The sequence below is a fragment of the Triturus cristatus genome, chromosome 5_2 (assembly GCF_964204655.1).
Source record: "Triturus cristatus chromosome 5_2, aTriCri1.1, whole genome shotgun sequence".
NCBI classification, from domain to species: domain Eukaryota; kingdom Metazoa; phylum Chordata; class Amphibia; order Caudata; family Salamandridae; genus Triturus; species Triturus cristatus.
In genome coordinates, this window is record NC_140588.1 from 93,908,640 (window position 1) to 93,931,013 (window position 22,374).

Here is a 22,374-nt window from a genome sequence, read left to right on the forward strand (position 1 = left end):
TTTGGACTTTAGAAAAATTGATTCAAAATGTCATTTGGATTGTGCCTCATGTTGAATAACTACTTTTTAAAGCCTCAATGTGACCAAAATTACCATTTTTACAGACTTTTTCTCCTACTAGAAGCTTCTATTTCGACCAATTTCAGGCATTAAAATGACTCTAAACACACTTATTTTAGTTCCAAAAGTGATAATTCACATGCGATAGTCATTTACAGTAAAAAAATGAAACATTAAAAAATTACCATTTCTGACCATCTGGAGAAATTTCGATAGGTCGCGGGTCATCGTTTTTCATCAGAAAATGGATTTTTTGGACTTTAGAAAAAATTGATTCAAAATGTCATTTGGATTGTGCCTCATGTTGAGTATATACTTTTTAAAGCCTCAATGTGACCAAAATTGCCATTTTTACAGACTTTTTCTCCTACTAGAAGCTTCTATTTCGACCAATTTCAGGCATTAAAATGACTCTAAACACACTTATTTTAGTTCCAAAAGTGATAATTCACATGCAATAGTCATTTACAGTCAAAAAATAAAACATTAAAAAATTACCATTTCTGACCATCTGGAGAAATTTTGAGAGGTCACGGGTCATCGTTTTTCATCAGAAAATGGATTTTTTGGACTTTAGAAAAATTGATTCAAAATGTCATTTGGATTGTGCCTCATGTTGAATAACTACTTTTTAAAGCCTCAATGTGACCAAAATTACCATTTTTACAGACTTTTTCTCCTACTAGAAGCTTCTATTTCGACCAATTTCAGGCATTAAAATGACTCTAAACACACTTATTTTAGTTCCAAAAGGGATAATTCACATGCGATAGTCATTTACAGTCAAAAAATAAAACATTAAAAAATTACCATTTCTGACCATCTGGAGAAATTTCGACAGGTCACGGGTCATCGTTTTTCATCAGAAAATTGATTTTTGGACTTTACAAAAATTGATTCAAAATGTCATTTGGATAGTGCCTCATGTTGAATAACTACTTTTTAAAGCCTCAATGTGACCAAAATTGCCATTTTTACAGACTTTTTCTCCTACTAGAAGCTTCTATTTCGACCAATTTCAGGCATTAAAATGGCTCTAAACACACTTATTTTAGTTCCAAAAGTGATAATTCACATGCGATAGTCATTTACAGTCAAAAAATTAAACATTAAAAAATTACCATTTCTGACCATCTGGAGAAATTTCGACAGGTCGCGGGTCATCGTTTTTCATCAGAAAATGGATTTTTTGGACTTTAGAAAAATTGATTAAAAATGTCATTTGGATTGTTCCTCATGTTGAATAACTACTTTTTAAAGCCTCAATGTGACCAAAATTGCCATTTTTACAGACTTTTTCTCCTACTAGAAGCTTCTATTTCGAACAATTTCAGGCATTTAAATGACTCTAAACACACTTATTTTAGTTCCAAAAGTGATAATTCACATGCAATAGTCATTTACAGTCAAAAAATAAAACATTCAAAAATTACCATTTCTGACCATCTGGAGAAATTTCGACAGGTCGCGGGTCATCGTTTTTCATCAGAAAATGGATTTTTTGGACTTTAGAAAAATTGATTCAAAATGTCATTTGGATTGTGCCTCATGTTGAATAACTACTTTTTAAAGCCTCAATGTGACCAAAATTACCATTTTTACAGACTTTTTCTCCTACTAGAAGCTTCTATTTCGACCAATTTCAGGCATTAAAATGACTCTAAACACACTTATTTTAGTTCCAAAAGTGATAATTCACATGCGATAGTCATTTACAGTAAAAAAATTAAACATGAAAAAATTACCATTTCTGACCATCTGGAGAAATTTCGACAGGTCGCGGGTCATCGTTTTTCATCAGAAAATGGATTTTTTGGACTTTAGAAAAAATTGATTCAAAATGTCATTTGGATTGTGCCTCATGTTGAGTATATACTTTTTAAAGCCTCAATGTGACCAAAAGTGCCATTTTTACAGACTTTTTCTCCTACTAGAAGCTTCTATTTCGACCAATTTCAGGCATTAAAATGACTCTAAACACACTTATTTTAGTTCCAACAGTGATAATTCACATGCAATAGTCATTTATAGTCAAAAAATTAAACATTAAAAAATTACCATTTCTGACCATCTGGAGAAAGTTCGACAGGTCGCGGGTCATCGTTTTTCATCAGAAAATGGATTTTTTGGACTTTAGAAAAATTGATTCAAAATGTCATTTGGATTGTGCCTCATGTTGAATAACTACTTTTTAAAGCCTCAATGTGACCAAAATTACCATTTTTACAGACTTTTTCTCCTACTAGAAGCTTCTATTTCGACCAATTTCAGGCATTAAAATGACTCTAAACACACTTATTTTAGTTCCAAAAGGGATAATTCACATGCGATAGTCATTTACAGTCAAAAAATAAAACATTAAAAAATTACCATTTCTGACCATCTGGAGAAATTTCGACAGGTCACGGGTCATCGTTTTTCATCAGAAAATTGATTTTTGGACTTTACAAAAATTGATTCAAAATGTCATTTGGATAGTGCCTCATGTTGAATAACTACTTTTTAAAGCCTCAATGTGACCAAAATTGCCATTTTTATAGACTTTTTCTCCTACTAGAAGCTTCTATTTCGACCAATTTCAGGCATTAAAATGGCTCTAAACACACTTATTTTAGTTCCAAAAGTGATAATTCACATGCGATAGTCATTTACAGTCAAAAAATTAAACATTAAAAAATTACCATTTCTGACCATCTGGAGAAATTTCGACAGGTCGCGGGTCATCGTTTTTCATCAGAAAATGGATTTTTTGGACTTTAGAAAAATTGATTAAAAATGTCATTTGGATTGTTCCTCATGTTGAATAACTACTTTTTAAAGCCTCAATGTGACCAAAATTACCATTTTTACAGACTTTTTCTCCTACTAGAAGCTTCTATTTCGACCAATTTCAGGCATTAAAATGACTCTAAACACACTTATTTTAGTTCCAAAAGTGATAATTCACATGCGATAGTCATTTACAGTCAAAAAATTAAACATTAAAAAATTACCATTTCTGACCATCTGGAGAAATTTCGATAGGTCGCGGGTCATCGTTTTTCATCAGAAAATGGATTTTTTGGACTTTAGAAAAAATTGATTCAAAATGTCATTTGGATTGTGCCTCATGTTGAGTATATACTTTTTAAAGCCTCAATGTGACCAAAATTGCCATTTTTACAGACTTTTTCTCCTACTAGAAGCTTCTATTTCGACCAATTTCAGGCATTAAAATGACTCTAAACACACTTATTTTAGTTCCAAAAGTGATAATTCACATGCAATAGTCATTTACAGTCAAAAAATAAAACATTAAAAAATTACCATTTCTGACCATCTGGAGAAATTTTGACAGGTCACGGGTCATCGTTTTTCATCAGAAAATGGATTTTTTGGACTTTAGAAAAATTGATTCAAAATGTCATTTGGATTGTGCCTCATGTTGAATAACTACTTTTTAAAGCCTCAATGTGACCAAAATTGCCATTTTTACAGACTTTTTCTCCTACTAGAAGCTTCTATTTCGACCAATTTCAGGCATTAAAATGACTCTAAACACACTTATTGTAGTTCCAAAAGTGATAATTCACATGCAATAGTCATTTACAGTCAAAAAATAAAACATTAAAAAATTACCATTTCTGACCATCTGGAGAAATTTCGACAGGTCGCGGGTCATCGTTTTTCATCAGAAAATGGATTTTTTGGACTTTAGAAAAAATTGATTCAAAATGTCATTTGGATTGTGCCTCATGTTGAGTATATACTTTTTAAAGCCTCAATGTGACCAAAAGTGCCATCTTTACAGACTTTTTCTCCTACTAGAAGCTTCTATTTCGACCAATTTCAGGCATTAAAATGACTCTAAACACACTTATTTTAGTTCCAAAAGTGATAATTCACATGCAATAGTCATTTACAGTCAAAAAATAAAACATTAAAAAATTACCATTTCTGACCATCTGGAGAAAGTTCAACAGGTCACGGGTCATCGTTTTTCATCAGAAAATTGATTTTTGGACTTTAGAAAAATTGATTCAAAATGTCATTTGAATTGTGCCTCATGTTGAATAACTACTTTTTAAAGCCTCGATGTGACCAAAATTACCATTTTTACAGACTTTTTCTCCTACAAGAAGCTTCTATTTCGCCCAACTTCAGGCATTAAAATGACTTAAACACACTTATTTTAGTTCCACAAGTGATAACTCACTTGCAATAGTCATTTACAGTCAAAAAATTAAACATTAAAAAATTTCCATTTCTGACCATCTGGAGAAATTTCGACAGGTCACGGGTCATCGTTTTTCATCAGAAAATGGATTTTTTGGACTTTAGAAAAATTGATTCAAAATTTCATTTGGATTGTGCCTCATGTTGAATAACTACTTTTTAAAGCCTCAATGTGATCAAAATTGCCATTTCTACAGACTTTTTCTCCTACTAGAAGCTTCTATTTTGAACAATTTCAGGCATTAAAATGACTCTAAACACACTTATTTTAGTTCCAAAAGTGATCATTCACATGCAATAGTCATTTACAGTCAAAAAATTAAACATTCAAAAATTACCATTTCTGACCATCTGGAGAAATTTCGACAGGTCGCGGGTCATCGTTTTTCATCAGAAAATGGATTTTTTGGACTTTAGAAAAATGTATTCAAAATGTCATTTGGATTGTGCCTCATGTTGAATAACTACTTTTTAAAGCCTCAATGTGACCAAAATTACCATTTTTACAGACTTTTTCTCCTACTAGAAGCTTCTATTTCGACCAATTTCAGGCATTAAAATGACACTAAACACACTTATTTTAGTTCCAAAAGTGATAATTCACATGCGATAGTCATTTACAGTCAAAAAATAAAACATTAAAAAATTACCATTTCTGACCATCTGGAGAAATTTCGACAGGTCACGGGTCATCGTTTTTCATCAGAAAATGGATTTTTTGGACTTTAGAAAAATTGATTCAAAATGTCATTTGGATTGTGCCTCATGTTGAATAACTACTTTTTAAAGCCTCAATGTGACCAAAATTGCCATTTTTACAGACTTTTTCTCCTACTAGAAGCTTCTATTTCGACCAATTTCAGGCATTAAAATGACTCTAAACACACTTATTTTAGTTCCAAAAGTGATCATTCACATGCAATAGTCATTTACAGTCAAAAAATTAAACATTCAAAAATTACCATTTCTGACCATCTGGAGAAATTTTGACAGGTCACGGGTCATCGTTTTTCATCAGAAAATTGATTTTTGGACTTTACAAAAATTGATTCAAAATGTCATTTGGATAGTGCCTCATGTTGAATAACTACTTTTTAAAGCCTCAATGTGACCAAAATTGCCATTTTTACAGACTTTTTCTCCTACTAGAAGCTTCTATTTCGACCAATTTCAGGCATTAAAATGGCTCTAAACACACTTATTTTAGTTCCAAAAGTGATAATTCACATGCGATAGTCATTTACAGTCAAAAAATTAAACATTAAAAAATTACCATTTCTGACCATCTGGAGAAATTTCGACAGGTCGCGGGTCATCGTTTTTCATCAGAAAATGGATTTTTTGGACTTTAGAAAAATTGATTCAAAATGTCATTTGGATTGTGCCTCATGTTGAATAACTACTTTTTAAAGCCTCAATGTGACCAAAATTACCATTTTTACAGACTTTTTCTCCTACTAGAAGCTTCCATTTCGACCAATTTCAGGCATTAAAATGACTCTAAACACACTTATTTTAGTTCCAAAAGGGATAATTCACATGCGATAGTCATTTACAGTCAAAAAATAAAACATTAAAAAATTACCATTTCTGACCATCTGGAGAAATTTTGACAGGTCACGGGTCATCGTTTTTCATCAGAAAATTGATTTTTGGACTTTACAAAAATTGATTCAAAATGTCATTTGGATAGTGCCTCATGTTGAATAACTACTTTTTAAAGCCTCAATGTGACCAAAATTGCCATTTTTACAGACTTTTTCTCCTACTAGAAGCTACTATTTCGACCAATTTCAGGCATTAAAATGGCTTTGAACACACTTATTTTAGTTCCAAAAGTGATAATTCACATGCGATAGTCATTTACAGTCAAAAAATTAAACATTAAAAAATTACCATTTCTGACCATCTGGAGAAATTTCGACAGGTCGCGGGTCATCGTTTTTCATCAGAAAATGGATTTTTTGGACTTTAGAAAAATTGATTAAAAATGTCATTTGGATTGTTCCTCATGTTGAATAACTACTTTTTAAAGCCTCAATGTGACCAAAATTGCCATTTTTACAGACTTTTTCTCCTACTAGAAGCTTCTATTTCGAACAATTTCAGGCATTTAAATGACTCTAAACACACTTATTTTAGTTCGAAAAGTGATAATTCACATGCAATAGTCATTTACAGTCAAAAAATAAAACATTCAAAAATTACCATTTCTGACCATCTGGAGAAATTTCGACAGGTCGCGGGTCATCGTTTTTCATCAGAAAATGGATTTTTTGGACTTTAGAAAAATTGATTCAAAATGTCATTTGGATTGTGCCTCATGTTGAATAACTACTTTTTAAAGCCTCAATGTGACCAAAATTACCATTTTTACAGACTTTTTCTCCTACTAGAAGCTTCTATTTCGACCAATTTCAGGCATTAAAATGACTCTAAACACACTTATTTTAGTTCCAAAAGTGATAATTCACATGCGATAGTCATTTACAGTAAAAAAATTAAACATTAAAAAATTACCATTTCTGACCATCTGGAGAAATTTCGACAGGTCGCGGGTCATCGTTTTTCATCAGAAAATGGATTTTTTGGACTTTAGAAAAAATTGATTCAAAATGTCATTTGGATTGTGCCTCATGTTGAGTATATACTTTTTAAAGCCTCAATGTGACCAAAAGTGCCATTTTTACAGACTTTTTCTCCTACTAGAAGCTTCTATTTCGACCAATTTCAGGCATTAAAATGACTCTAAACACACTTATTTTAGTTCCAAAAGTGATAATTCACATGCAATAGTCATTTATAGTCAAAAAATTAAACATTAAAAAATTACTATTTCTGACCATCTGGAGAAAGTTCAACAGGTCACGGGTCATCGTTTTTCATCAGAAAATTGATTTTTTCGGCTTTATAAAAATTGATTCAAAATGTCATTTGGATTGTGCCTCATGTTGAATAACTACTTTTTAAAGCCTCAATGTGACCAAAATTGCCATTTTTACAGACTTTTTCTCCTACTAGAAGCTTCTATTTCGACCAATTTCAGGCATTAAAATGACACTAAACACACTTATTTTAGTTCCAAAAGTGATAATTCACATGCGATAGTCATTTACAGTCAAAAAATAAAACATTAAAAAATTACCATTTCTGACCATCTGGAGAAATTTCGACAGGTCGCGGGTCATCGTTTTTCATCAGAAAATGGATTTTTTGGACTTTAGAAAAATTGATTCAAAATGTCATTTGGATTGTGCCTCATGTTGAATAACTACTTTTTAAAGCCTCAATGTGACCAAAATTACCATTTTTACAGACTTTTTCTCCTACTAGAAGCTTCCATTTCGACCAATTTCAGGCATTAAAATGACTCTAAACACACTTATTTTAGTTCCAAAAGGGATAATTCACATGCGATAGTCATTTACAGTCAAAAAATAAAACATTAAAAAATTACCATTTCTGACCATCTGGAGAAATTTTGACAGGTCACGGGTCATCGTTTTTCATCAGAAAATTGATTTTTGGACTTTACAAAAATTGATTCAAAATGTCATTTGGATAGTGCCTCATGTTGAATAACTACTTTTTAAAGCCTCAATGTGACCAAAATTGCCATTTTTACAGACTTTTTCTCCTACTAGAAGCTTCTATTTCGACCAATTTCAGGCATTAAAATGACTCTAAACACACTTATTTAGTTCCAAAAGTGATAATTCACATGCAATAGTCATTTACAGTCAAAAAATTAAACATTAAAAAATTACCATTTCTGACCATCTGGAGAAAGTTCAACAGGTCACGGGTCATCGTTTTTCATCAGAAAATTGATTTTTTCGGCTTTATAAAAATTGATTCAAAATGTCATTTGGATTGTGCCTCATGTTGAATAACTACTTATTAAAGCCTCAATATGACCAAAATTGCCATTTTTACAGACTTTTTCTCCTTCTCAGAAGCTTCTATTTCGACCAATTTCAGGCATTAAAATGACTCTAAACACACTTATTTAGTTCCAAAAGTGATAATTCACATGCAATAGTCATTTACAGTCAAAAAAATTAAACATTAAAAAATTACCATTTCTGACCATCTGGAGAAAGTTCAACAGGTCACGGGTCATCGTTTTTCATCAGAAAATTGATTTTTGGACTTTAGAAAAATTGATTCAAAATGTCATTTGAATTGTGCCTCATGTTGAATAACTACTTTTTAAAGCCTCGATGTGACCAAAATTGCCATTTTTACAGACTTTTTCTCCTACTAGAAGCTTCTATTTTGACCAACTTCAGGCATTAAAATGACTCTAAACACACTTATTTTAGTTCCAAAAGTGATAATTCACATGCGATAGTCATTTACAGTCAAAAAATTAAACATTAAAAAATTACCATTTCTGACCATCTGGAGAAATTTCGACAGGTCGCGGGTCATCGTTTTTCATCAGAAAATGGATTTTTTGGACTTTAGAAAAAATTGATTCAAAATGTCATTTGGATTGTGCCTCATGTTGAATAACTACTTTTTAAAGCCTCAATGTGACCAAAATTGCCATTTTTACAGACTTTTTCTCCTACTAGAAGCTTCTATTTCGACCAATTTCAGGCATTAAAATGACTCTAAAGACACTTATTTTGGTTCCAAAAGGGATAATTCACATGCGATAGTCATTTACAGTCAAAAAATAAAACATTAAAAAATTACCATTTCTGACCATCTGGAGAAATTTTGACAGGTCACGGGTCATCGTTTTTCATCAGAAAATTGATTTTTGGACTTTACAAAAATTGATTCAAAATGTCATTTGGATAGTGCCTCATGTTGAATAACTACTTTTTAAAGCCTCAATGTGACCAAAATTGCCATTTTTACAGGCTTTTTCTCCTACTAGAAGCTTCTATTTCGACCAATTTCAGGCATTAAAATGGCTCTAAACACACTTATTTTAGTTCCAAAAGTGATAATTCACATGCGATAGTCATTTACAGTCAAAAAATTAAACATTAAAAAATTACCATTTCTGACCATCTGGAGAAATTTCGACAGGTCGCGGGTCATCGTTTTTCATCAGAAAATGGATTTTTTGGACTTTAGAAAAATTGATTCAAAATGTCATTTGGATTGTGCCTCATGTTGAATAACTACTTTTTAAAGCCTCAATGTGACCAAAATTACCATTTTTACAGACTTTTTCTCCTACTAGAAGCTTCTATTTCGACCAATTTCAGGCATTAAAATGACTCTAAACACACTTATTTTAGTTCCAAAAGGGATAATTCACATGCGAAAGTCATTTACAGTCAAAAAATAAAACATTAAAAAATTACCATTTCTGACCATCTGGAGAAATTTTGACAGGTCACGGGTCATCGTTTTTCAGCAGAAAATTGATTTTTGGACTTTACAAAAATTGATTCAAAATGTCATTTGGATAGTGCCTCATGTTGAATAACTACTTTTTAAAGCCTCAATGTGACCAAAATTGCCATTTTTACAGACTTTTTCTCCTACTAGAAGCTTCTATTTCGACCAATTTCAGGCATTAAAATGGCTCTAAACACACTTATTTTAGTTCCAAAAGTGATAATTCACATGCGATAGTCATTTACAGTCAAAAAATTAAACATTAAAAAATTACCATTTCTGACCATCTGGAGAAATTTCGACAGGTCGCGGGTCATCGTTTTTCATCAGAAAATGGATTTTTTGGACTTTAGAAAAATTGATTAAAAATGTCATTTGGATTGTTCCTCATGTTGAATAACTACTTTTTAAAGCCTCAATGTGACCAAAATTGCCATTTTTACAGACTTTTTCTCCTACTAGAAGCTTCTATTTCGAACAATTTCAGGCATTTAAATGACTCTAAACACACTTATTTTAGTTCCAAAAGTGATAATTCACATGCAATAGTCATTTACAGTCAAAAAATAAAACATTCAAAAATTACCATTTCTGACCATCTGGAGAAATTTCGACAGGTCGCGGGTCATCGTTTTTCATCAGAAAATGGATTTTTTGGACTTTAGAAAAATTGATTCAAAATGTCATTTGGATTGTGCCTCATGTTGAATAACTACTTTTTAAAGCCTCAATGTGACCAAAATTACCATTTTTACAGACTTTTTCTCCTACTAGAAGCTTCTATTTCGACCAATTTCAGGCATTAAAATGACTCTAAACACACTTATTTTAGTTCCAAAAGTGATAATTCACATGCGATAGTCATTTACAGTAAAAAAATTAAACATTAAAAAATTACCATTTCTGACCATCTGGAGAAATTTCGACAGGTCGCGGGTCATCGTTTTTCATCAGAAAATGGATTTTTTGGACTTTAGAAAAAATTGATTCAAAATGTCATTTGGATTGTGCCTCATGTTGAGTATATACTTTTTAAAGCCTCAATGTGACCAAAATTGCCATTTTTACAGACTTTTTCTCCTACTAGAAGCTTCTATTTCGACCAATTTCAGGCATTAAAATGACTCTAAACACACTTATTTTAGTTCCAAAAGTGATAATTCACATGCAATAGTCATTTACAGTCAAAAAATAAAACATTAAAAAATTACCATTTCTGACCATCTGGAGAAATTTCGACAGGTCGCGGGTCATCGTTTTTCATCAGAAAATGGATTTTTTGGACTTTAGAAAAAATTGATTCAAAATGTCATTTGGATTGTGCCTCATGTTGAATAACTACTTTTTAAAGCCTCAATGTGACCAAAATTGCCATTTTTACAGACTTTTTCTCCTACTAGAAGCTTCTATTTCGACCAATTTCAGGCATTAAAATGACTCTAAACACACTTATTTAGTTCCAAAAGTGATAATTCACATGCAATAGTCATTTACAGTCAAAAAATTAAACATTAAAAAATTACCATTTCTGACCATCTGGAGAAAGTTCAACAGGTCACGGGTCATCGTTTTTCATCAGAAAATTGATTTTTTCGGCTTTATAAAAATTGATTCAAAATGTCATTTGGATTGTGCCTCATGTTGAATAACTACTTATTAAAGCCTCAATATGACCAAAATTGCCATTTTTACAGACTTTTTCTCCTTCTCAGAAGCTTCTATTTCGACCAATTTCAGGCATTAAAATGACTCTAAACACACTTATTTAGTTCCAAAAGTGATAATTCACATGCAATAGTCATTTACAGTCAAAAAAATTAAACATTAAAAAATTACCATTTCTGACCATCTGGAGAAAGTTCAACAGGTCACGGGTCATCGTTTTTCATCAGAAAATTGATTTTTGGACTTTAGAAAAATTGATTCAAAATGTCATTTGAATTGTGCCTCATGTTGAATAACTACTTTTTAAAGCCTCGATGTGACCAAAATTGCCATTTTTACAGACTTTTTCTCCTACTAGAAGCTTCTATTTTGACCAACTTCAGGCATTAAAATGACTCTAAACACACTTATTTTAGTTCCAAAAGTGATAATTCACATGCGATAGTCATTTACAGTCAAAAAATTAAACATTAAAAAATTACCATTTCTGACCATCTGGAGAAATTTCGACAGGTCGCGGGTCATCGTTTTTCATCAGAAAATGGATTTTTTGGACTTTAGAAAAAATTGATTCAAAATGTCATTTGGATTGTGCCTCATGTTGAATAACTACTTTTTAAAGCCTCAATGTGACCAAAATTGCCATTTTTACAGACTTTTTTTCCTACTAGAAGCTTCTATTTCGACCAATTTCAGGCATTAAAATGACTCTAAAGACACTTATTTTAGTTCCAAAAGGGATAATTCACATGCGATAGTCATTTACAGTCAAAAAATAAAACATTAAAAAATTACCATTTCTGACCATCTGGAGAAATTTTGACAGGTCACGGGTCATCGTTTTTCATCAGAAAATTGATTTTTGGACTTTACAAAAATTGATTCAAAATGTCATTTGGATAGTGCCTCATGTTGAATAACTACTTTTTAAAGCCTCAATGTGACCAAAATTGCCATTTTTACAGACTTTTTCTCCTACTAGAAGCTTCTATTTCGACCAATTTCAGGCATTAAAATGGCTCTAAACACACTTATTTTAGTTCCAAAAGTGATAATTCACATGCGATAGTCATTTACAGTCAAAAAATTAAACATTAAAAAATTACCATTTCTGACCATCTGGAGAAATTTCGACAGGTCGCGGGTCATCGTTTTTCATCAGAAAATGGATTTTTTGGACTTTAGAAAAATTGATTCAAAATGTCATTTGGATTGTGCCTCATGTTGAATAACTACTTTTTAAAGCCTCAATGTGACCAAAATTACCATTTTTACAGACTTTTTCTCCTACTAGAAGCTTCTATTTCGACCAATTTCAGGCATTAAAATGACTCTAAACACACTTATTTTAGTTCCAAAAGGGATAATTCACATGCGATAGTCATTTACAGTCAAAAAATAAAACATTAAAAAATTACCATTTCTGACCATCTGGAGAAATTTTGACAGGTCACGGGTCATCGTTTTTCAGCAGAAAATTGATTTTTGGACTTTACAAAAATTGATTCAAAATGTCATTTGGATAGTGCCTCATGTTGAATAACTACTTTTTAAAGCCTCAATGTGACCAAAATTGCCATTTTTACAGACTTTTTCTCCTACTAGAAGCTTCTATTTCGACCAATTTCAGGCATTAAAATGGCTCTAAACACACTTATTTTAGTTCCAAAAGTGATAATTCACATGCGATAGTCATTTACAGTCAAAAAATTAAACATTAAAAAATTACCATTTCTGACCATCTGGAGAAATTTCGACAGGTCGCGGGTCATCGTTTTTCATCAGAAAATGGATTTTTTGGACTTTAGAAAAATTGATTAAAAATGTCATTTGGATTGTTCCTCATGTTGAATAACTACTTTTTAAAGCCTCAATGTGACCAAAATTGCCATTTTTACAGACTTTTTCTCCTACTAGAAGCTTCTATTTCGAACAATTTCAGGCATTTAAATGACTCTAAACACACTTATTTTAGTTCCAAAAGTGATAATTCACATGCAATAGTCATTTACAGTCAAAAAATAAAACATTCAAAAATTACCATTTCTGACCATCTGGAGAAATTTCGACAGGTCGCGGGTCATCGTTTTTCATCAGAAAATGGATTTTTTGGACTTTAGAAAAATTGATTCAAAATGTCATTTGGATTGTGCCTCATGTTGAATAACTACTTTTTAAAGCCTCAATGTGACCAAAATTACCATTTTTACAGACTTTTTCTCCTACTAGAAGCTTCTATTTCGACCAATTTCAGGCATTAAAATGACTCTAAACACACTTATTTTAGTTCCAAAAGTGATAATTCACATGCGATAGTCATTTACAGTAAAAAAATTAAACATTAAAAAATTACCATTTCTGACCATCTGGAGAAATTTCGACAGGTCGCGGGTCATCGTTTTTCATCAGAAAATGGATTTTTTGGACTTTAGAAAAAATTGATTCAAAATGTCATTTGGATTGTGCCTCATGTTGAGTATATACTTTTTAAAGCCTCAATGTGACCAAAAGTGCCATTTTTACAGACTTTTTCTCCTACTAGAAGCTTCTATTTCGACCAATTTCAGGCATTAAAATGACTCTAAACACACTTATTTTAGTTCCAAAAGTGATAATTCACATGCAATAGTCATTTATAGTCAAAAAATTAAACATTAAAAAATTACCATTTCTGACCATCTGGAGAAAGTTCAACAGGTCACGGGTCATCGTTTTTCATCAGAAAATTGATTTTTTCGGCTTTATAAAAATTGATTCAAAATGTCATTTGGATTGTACCTCATGTTGAATAACTACTTTTTAAAGCCTCAATGTGACCAAAATTGCCATTTTTACAGACTTTTTCTCCTACTAGAAGCTTCTATTTCGACCAATTTCAGGCATTAAAATGACTCTAAACACACTTATTTTAGTTCCAAAAGTGATAATTCACATGCAATAGTCATTTACAGTCAAAAAATAAAACATTAAAAAATTACCATTTCTGACCATCTGGAGAAATTTCGACAGGTCGCGGGTCATCGTTTTTCATCAGAAAATGGATTTTTTGGACTTTAGAAAAAATTGATTCAAAATGTCATTTGGATTGTGCCTCATGTTGAATAACTACTTTTTAAAGCCTCAATGTGACCAAAATTGCCATTTTTACAGACTTTTTCTCCTACTAGAAGCTTCTATTTCGACCAATTTCAGGCATTAAAATGACTCTAAACACACTTATTTAGTTCCAAAAGTGATAATTCACATGCAATAGTCATTTACAGTCAAAAAATTAAACATTAAAAAATTACCATTTCTGACCATCTGGAGAAAGTTCAACAGGTCACGGGTCATCGTTTTTCATCAGAAAATTGATTTTTTCGGCTTTATAAAAATTGATTCAAAATGTCATTTGGATTGTGCCTCATGTTGAATAACTACTTATTAAAGCCTCAATATGACCAAAATTGCCATTTTTACAGACTTTTTCTCCTTCTCAGAAGCTTCTATTTCGACCAATTTCAGGCATTAAATGGCTCTAAACACACTTATTTTAGTTCCAAAAGTGATAATTCACATGCGATAGTCATTTACAGTCAAAAAATTAAACATTAAAAAATTACCATTTCTGACCATCTGGAGAAATTTCGACAGGTCGCGGGTCATCGTTTTTCATCAGAAAATGGATTTTTTGGACTTTAGAAAAATTGATTAAAAATGTCATTTGGATTGTTCCTCATGTTGAATAACTACTTTTTAAAGCCTCAATGTGACCAAAATTGCCATTTTTACAGACTTTTTCTCCTACTAGAAGCTTCTATTTCGAACAATTTCAGGCATTTAAATGACTCTAAACACACTTATTTTAGTTCCAAAAGTGATAATTCACATGCAATAGTCATTTACAGTCAAAAAATAAAACATTCAAAAATTACCATTTCTGACCATCTGGAGAAATTTCGACAGGTCGCGGGTCATCGTTTTTCATCAGAAAATGGATTTTTTGGACTTTAGAAAAATTGATTCAAAATGTCATTTGGATTGTGCCTCATGTTGAATAACTACTTTTTAAAGCCTCAATGTGACCAAAATTACCATTTTTACAGACTTTTTCTCCTACTAGAAGCTTCTATTTCGACCAATTTCAGGCATTAAAATGACTCTAAACACACTTATTTTAGTTCCAAAAGTGATAATTCACATGCGATAGTCATTTACAGTAAAAAAATTAAACATTAAAAAATTACCATTTCTGACCATCTGGAGAAATTTCGACAGGTCGCGGGTCATCGTTTTTCATCAGAAAATGGATTTTTTGGACTTTAGAAAAAATTGATTCAAAATGTCATTTGGATTGTGCCTCATGTTGAGTATATACTTTTTAAAGCCTCAATGTGACCAAAATTGCCATTTTTACAGACTTTTTCTCCTACTAGAAGCTTCTATTTCGACCAATTTCAGGCATTAAAATGACTCTAAACACACTTATTTTAGTTCCAAAAGTGATAATTCACATGCAATAGTCATTTACAGTCAAAAAATAAAACATTAAAAAATTACCATTTCTGACCATCTGGAGAAATTTCGACAGGTCGCGGGTCATCGTTTTTCATCAGAAAATGGATTTTTTGGACTTTAGAAAAAATTGATTCAAAATGTCATTTGGATTGTGCCTCATGTTGAATAACTACTTTTTAAAGCCTCAATGTGACCAAAATTGCCATTTTTACAGACTTTTTCTCCTACTAGAAGCTTCTATTTCGACCAATTTCAGGCATTAAAATGACTCTAAACACACTTATTTAGTTCCAAAAGTGATAATTCACATGCAATAGTCATTTACAGTCAAAAAATTAAACATTAAAAAATTACCATTTCTGACCATTTGGAGAAAGTTCAACAGGTCACGGGTCATCGTTTTTCATCAGAAAATTGATTTTTTCGGCTTTATAAAAATTGATTCAAAATGTCATTTGGATTGTGCCTCATGTTGAATAACTACTTATTAAAGCCTCAATATGACCAAAATTGCCATTTTTACAGACTTTTTCTCCTTCTCAGAAGCTTCTATTTCGACCAATTTCAGGCATTAAAATGACTCTAAACACACTTATTTAGTTCCAAAAGTGATAATTCACATGCAATAGTCATTTACAGTCAAAAAAATTAAACATTAAAAAATTACCATTTCTGACCATCTGGAGAAAGTTCAACAGGTCACGGGTCATCGTTTTTCATCAGAAAATTGATTTTTGGACTTTAGAAAAATTGATTCAAAATGTCATTTGAATTGTGCCTCATGTTGAATAACTACTTTTTAAAGCCTCGATGTGACCAAAATTGCCATTTTTACAGACTTTTTCTCCTACTAGAAGCTTCTATTTTGACCAACTTCAGGCATTAAAATGACTCTAAACACACTTATTTTAGTTCCAAAAGTGATAATTCACATGCGATAGTCATTTACAGTCAAAAAATTAAACATTAAAAAATTACCATTTCTGACCATCTGGAGAAATTTCGACAGGTCGCGGGTCATCGTTTTTCATCAGAAAATTGATTTTTGGACTTTACAAAAATTGATTCAAAATGTCATTTGGATAGTGCCTCATGTTGAATAACTACTTTTTAAAGCCTCAATGTGACCAAAATTGCCATTTTTACAGACTTTTTCTCCTACTAGAAGCTTCTATTTCGACCAATTTCAGGCATTAAAATGGCTCTAAACACACTTATTTTAGTTCCAAAAGTGATAATTCACATGCGATAGTCATTTACAGTCAAAAAATTAAACATTAAAAAATTACCATTTCTGACCATCTGGAGAAATTTCGACAGGTCGCGGGTCATCGTTTTTCATCAGAAAATGGATTTTTTGGACTTTAGAAAAATTGATTCAAAATGTCATTTGGATTGTGCCTCATGTTGAATAACTACTTTTTAAAGCCTCAATGTGACCAAAATTACCATTTTTACAGACTTTTTCTCCTACTAGAAGCTTCTATTTCGACCAATTTCAGGCATTAAAATGACTCTAAACACACTTATTTTAGTTCCAAAAGGGATAATTCACATGCGATAGTCATTTACAGTCAAAAAATAAAACATTAAAAAATTACCATTTCTGACCATCTGGAGAAATTTTGACAGGTCACGGGTCATCGTTTTTCAGCAGAAAATTGATTTTTGGACTTTACAAAAATTGATTCAAAATGTCATTTGGATAGTGCCTCATGTTGAATAACTACTTTTTAAAGCCTCAATGTGACCAAAATTGCCATTTTTACAGACTTTTTCTCCTACTAGAAGCTTCTATTTCGACCAATTTCAGGCATTAAAATGGCTCTAAACACACTTATTTTAGTTCCAAAAGTGATAATTCACATGCGATAGTCATTTACAATCAAAAAATTAAACATTAAAAAATTACCATTTCTGACCATCTGGAGAAATTTCGACAGGTCGCGGGTCATCGTTTTTCATCAGAAAATGGATTTTTTGGACTTTAGAAAAATTGATTAAAAATGTCATTTGGATTGTTCCTCATGTTGAATAACTACTTTTTAAAGCCTCAATGTGACCAAAATTGCCATTTTTACAGACTTTTTCTCCTACTAGAAGCTTCTATTTCGAACAATTTCAGGCATTTAAATGACTCTAAACACACTTATTTTAGTTCCAAAAGTGATAATTCACATGCAATAGTCATTTACAGTCAAAAAATAAAACATTCAAAAATTACCATTTCTGACCATCTGGAGAAATTTCGACAGGTCGCGGGTCATCGTTTTTCATCAGAAAATGGATTTTTTGGACTTTAGAAAAATTGATTCAAAATGTCATTTGGATTGTGCCTCATGTTGAATAACTACTTTTTAAAGCCTCAATGTGACCAAAATTACCATTTTTACAGACTTTTTCTCCTACTAGAAGCTTCTATTTCGACCAATTTCAGGCATTAAAATGACTCTAAACACACTTATTTTAGTTCCAAAAGTGATAATTCACATGCGATAGTCATTTACAGTAAAAAAATTAAACATTAAAAAATTACCATTTCTGACCATCTGGAGAAATTTCGACAGGTCGCAGGTCATCGTTTTTCATCAGAAAATGGATTTTTTGGACTTTAGAAAAAATTGATTCAAAATGTCATTTGGATTGTGCCTCATGTTGAGTATATACTTTTTAAAGCCTCAATGTGACCAAAAGTGCCATTTTTACAGACTTTTTCTCCTACTAGAAGCTTCTATTTCGACCAATTTCAGGCATTAAAATGACTCTAAACACACTTATTTTAGTTCCAAAAGTGATAATTCACATGCAATAGTCATTTATAGTCAAAAAATTAAACATTAAAAAATTACCATTTCTGACCATCTGGAGAAAGTTCAACAGGTCACGGGTCATCGTTTTTCATCAGAAAATTGATTTTTTCGGCTTTATAAAAATTGATTCAAAATGTCATTTGGATTGTGCCTCATGTTGAATAACTACTTTTTAAAGCCTCAATGTGACCAAAATTGCCATTTTTACAGACTTTTTCTCCTACTAGAAGCTTCTATTTCGACCAATTTCAGGCATTAAAATGACTCTAAACACACTTATTTTAGTTCCAAAAGTGATAATTCACATGCAATAGTCATTTACAGTCAAAAAATAAAACATTAAAAAATTACCATTTCTGACCATCTGGAGAAATTTCGACAGGTCGCGGGTCATCGTTTTTCATCAGAAAATGGATTTTTTGGACTTTAGAAAAAATTGATTCAAAATGTCATTTGGATTGTGCCTCATGTTGAATAACTACTTTTTAAAGCCTCAATGTGACCAAAATTGCCATTTTTACAGACTTTTTCTCCTACTAGAAGCTTCTATTTCGACCAATTTCAGGCATTAAAATGACTCTAAACACACTTATTTAGTTCCAAAAGTGATAATTCACATGCAATAGTCATTTACAGTCAAAAAATTAAACATTAAAAAATTACCATTTCTGACCATCTGGAGAAAGTTCAACAGGTCACGGGTCATCGTTTTTCATCAGAAAATTGATTTTTTCGGCTTTATAAAAATTGATTCAAAATGTCATTTGGATTGTGCCTCATGTTGAATAACTACTTATTAAAGCCTCAATATGACCAAAATTGCCATTTTTACAGACTTTTTCTCCTTCTCAGAAGCTTCTATTTCGACCAATTTCAGGCATTAAAATGACTCTAAACACACTTATTTAGTTCCAAAAGTGATAATTCACATGCAATAGTCATTTACAGTCAAAAAAATTAAACATTAAAAAATTACCATTTCTGACCATCTGGAGAAAGTTCAACAGGTCACGGGTCATCGTTTTTCATCAGAAAATTGATTTTTGGACTTTAGAAAAATTGATTCAAAATGTCATTTGAATTGTGCCTCATGTTGAATAACTACTTTTTAAAGCCTCGATGTGACCAAAATTGCCATTTTTACAGACTTTTTCTCCTACTAGAAGCTTCTATTTTGACCAACTTCAGGCATTAAAATGACTCTAAACACACTTATTTTAGTTCCAAAAGTGATAATTCACATGCGATAGTCATTTACAGTCAAAAAATTAAACATTAAAAAATTACCATTTCTGACCATCTGGAGAAATTTCGACAGGTCGCGGGTCATCGTTTTTCATCAGAAAATGGATTTTTTGGACTTTAGAAAAAATTGATTCAAAATGTCATTTGGATTGTGCCTCATGTTGAATAACTACTTTTTAAAGCCTCAATGTGACCAAAATTGCCATTTTTACAGACTTTTTCTCCTACTAGAAGCTTCTATTTCGACCAATTTCAGGCATTAAAATGACTCTAAAGACACTTATTTTAGTTCCAAAAGTGATAATTCACATGCGATAGTCATTTACAGTCAAAAAATTAAACATTAAAAAATTACCATTTCTGACCATCTGGAGAAATTTCGACAGGTCGCGGGTCATCGTTTTTCATCAGAAAATGGATTTTTTGGACTTTAGAAAAATTGATTAAAAATGTCATTTGGATTGTTCCTCATGTTGAATAACTACTTTTTAAAGCCTCAATGTGACCAAAATTGCCATTTTTACACACTTTTTCTCCTACTAGAAGCCTCTATCTCGACCAATTTCAGGCATTAAAATGACTCCAAACACACTTATTTAGTTCCAAAAGTGATAATTCACATGCAATAGTCATTTACAGTCAAAAAATTAAACATTAAAAAATTACCATTTCTGACCATCTGGAGAAAGTTCAACAGGTCACGGGTCATCGTTTTTCATCAGAAAATTGATTTTTTCGGCTTTATAAAAATTGATTCAAAATGTCATTTGGATTGTGCCTCATGTTGAATAACTACTTATTAAAGCCTCAATATGACCAAAATTGCCATTTTTACAGACTTTTTCTCCTTCTCAGAAGCTTCTATTTCGACCAATTTCAGGCATTAAAATGACTCTAAACACACTTATTTAGTTCCAAAAGTGATAATTCACATGCAATAGTCATTTACAGTCAAAAAAATTAAACATTAAAAAATTACCATTTCTGACCATCTGGAGAAAGTTCAACAGGTCACGGGTCATCGTTTTTCATCAGAAAATTGATTTTTGGACTTTAGAAAAATTGATTCAAAATGTCATTTGAATTGTGCCTCATGTTGAATAACTACTTTTTAAAGCCTCGATGTGACCAAAATTGCCATTTTTACAGACTTTTTCTCCTACTAGAAGCTTCTATTTTGACCAACTTCAGGCATTAAAATGACTCTAAACACACTTATTTTAGTTCCAAAAGTGATAATTCACATGCGATAGTCATTTACAGTCAAAAAATTAAACATTAAAAAATTACCATTTCTGACCATCTGGAGAAATTTCGACAGGTCGCGGGTCATCGTTTTTCATCAGAAAATGGATTTTTTGGACTTTAGAAAAAATTGATTCAAAATGTCATTTGGATTGTGCCTCATGTTAAATAACTACTTTTTAAAGCCTCAATGTGACCAAAATTGCCATTTTTACAGACTTTTTCTCCTACTAGAAGCTTCTATTTCGACCAATTTCAGGCATTAAAATGACTCTAAAGACACTTATTTTAGTTCCAAAAGTGATAATTCACATGCGATAGTCATTTACAGTCAAAAAATTCAACATTAAAAAATTACCATTTCTGACCATCTGGAGAAATTTCGACAGGTCACGGGTCATCGTTTTTCATCAGAAAATGGATTTTTTGGACTTTAGAAAAATTGATTAAAAATGTCATTTGGATTGTTCCTCATGTTGAATAACTACTTTTTAAAGCCTCAATGTGACCAAAATTGCCATTTTTACACACTTTTTCTCCTACTAGAAGCCTCTATCTCGACCAATTTCAGGCATTAAAATGACTCCAAACACACTTCTTTTAGTTCCAAAAGTGATCATTCACATGCAATAGTCATTTACAGTCAAAAAACTTAAACATTAAAAAATTACCATTTCTGACCATCTGGAGAAATTTCGACAGGTCGCGGGTCATCGTTTTTCATCAGAAAATGGATTTTTTGGACTTTAGAAAAAATTGATTCAAAATGTCATTTGGATTGTGCCTCATGTTGAGTATATACTTTTTAAAGCCTCAATGTGACCAAAATTGCCATTTTTACAGACTTTTTCTCCTACTAGAAGCTTCTATTTCGAACAATTTCAGGCATTTAAATGACTCTAAACACACTTATTTTAGTTCCAAAAGTGATAATTCACATGCAATAGTCATTTACAGTCAAAAAATAAAACATTCAAAAATTACCATTTCTGACCATCTGGAGAAATTTCGACAGGTCGCGGGTCATCGTTTTTCATCAGAAAATGGATTTTTTGGACTTTAGAAAAATTGATTCAAAATGTCATTTGGATTGTGCCTCATGTTGAATAACTACTTTTTAAAGCCTCAATGTGACCAAAATTACCATTTTTACAGACTTTTTCTCCTACTAGAAGCTTCTATTTCGACCAATTTCAGGCATTAAAATGACTCTAAACACACTTATTTTAGTTCCAAAAGTGATAATTCACATGCGATAGTCATTTACAGTAAA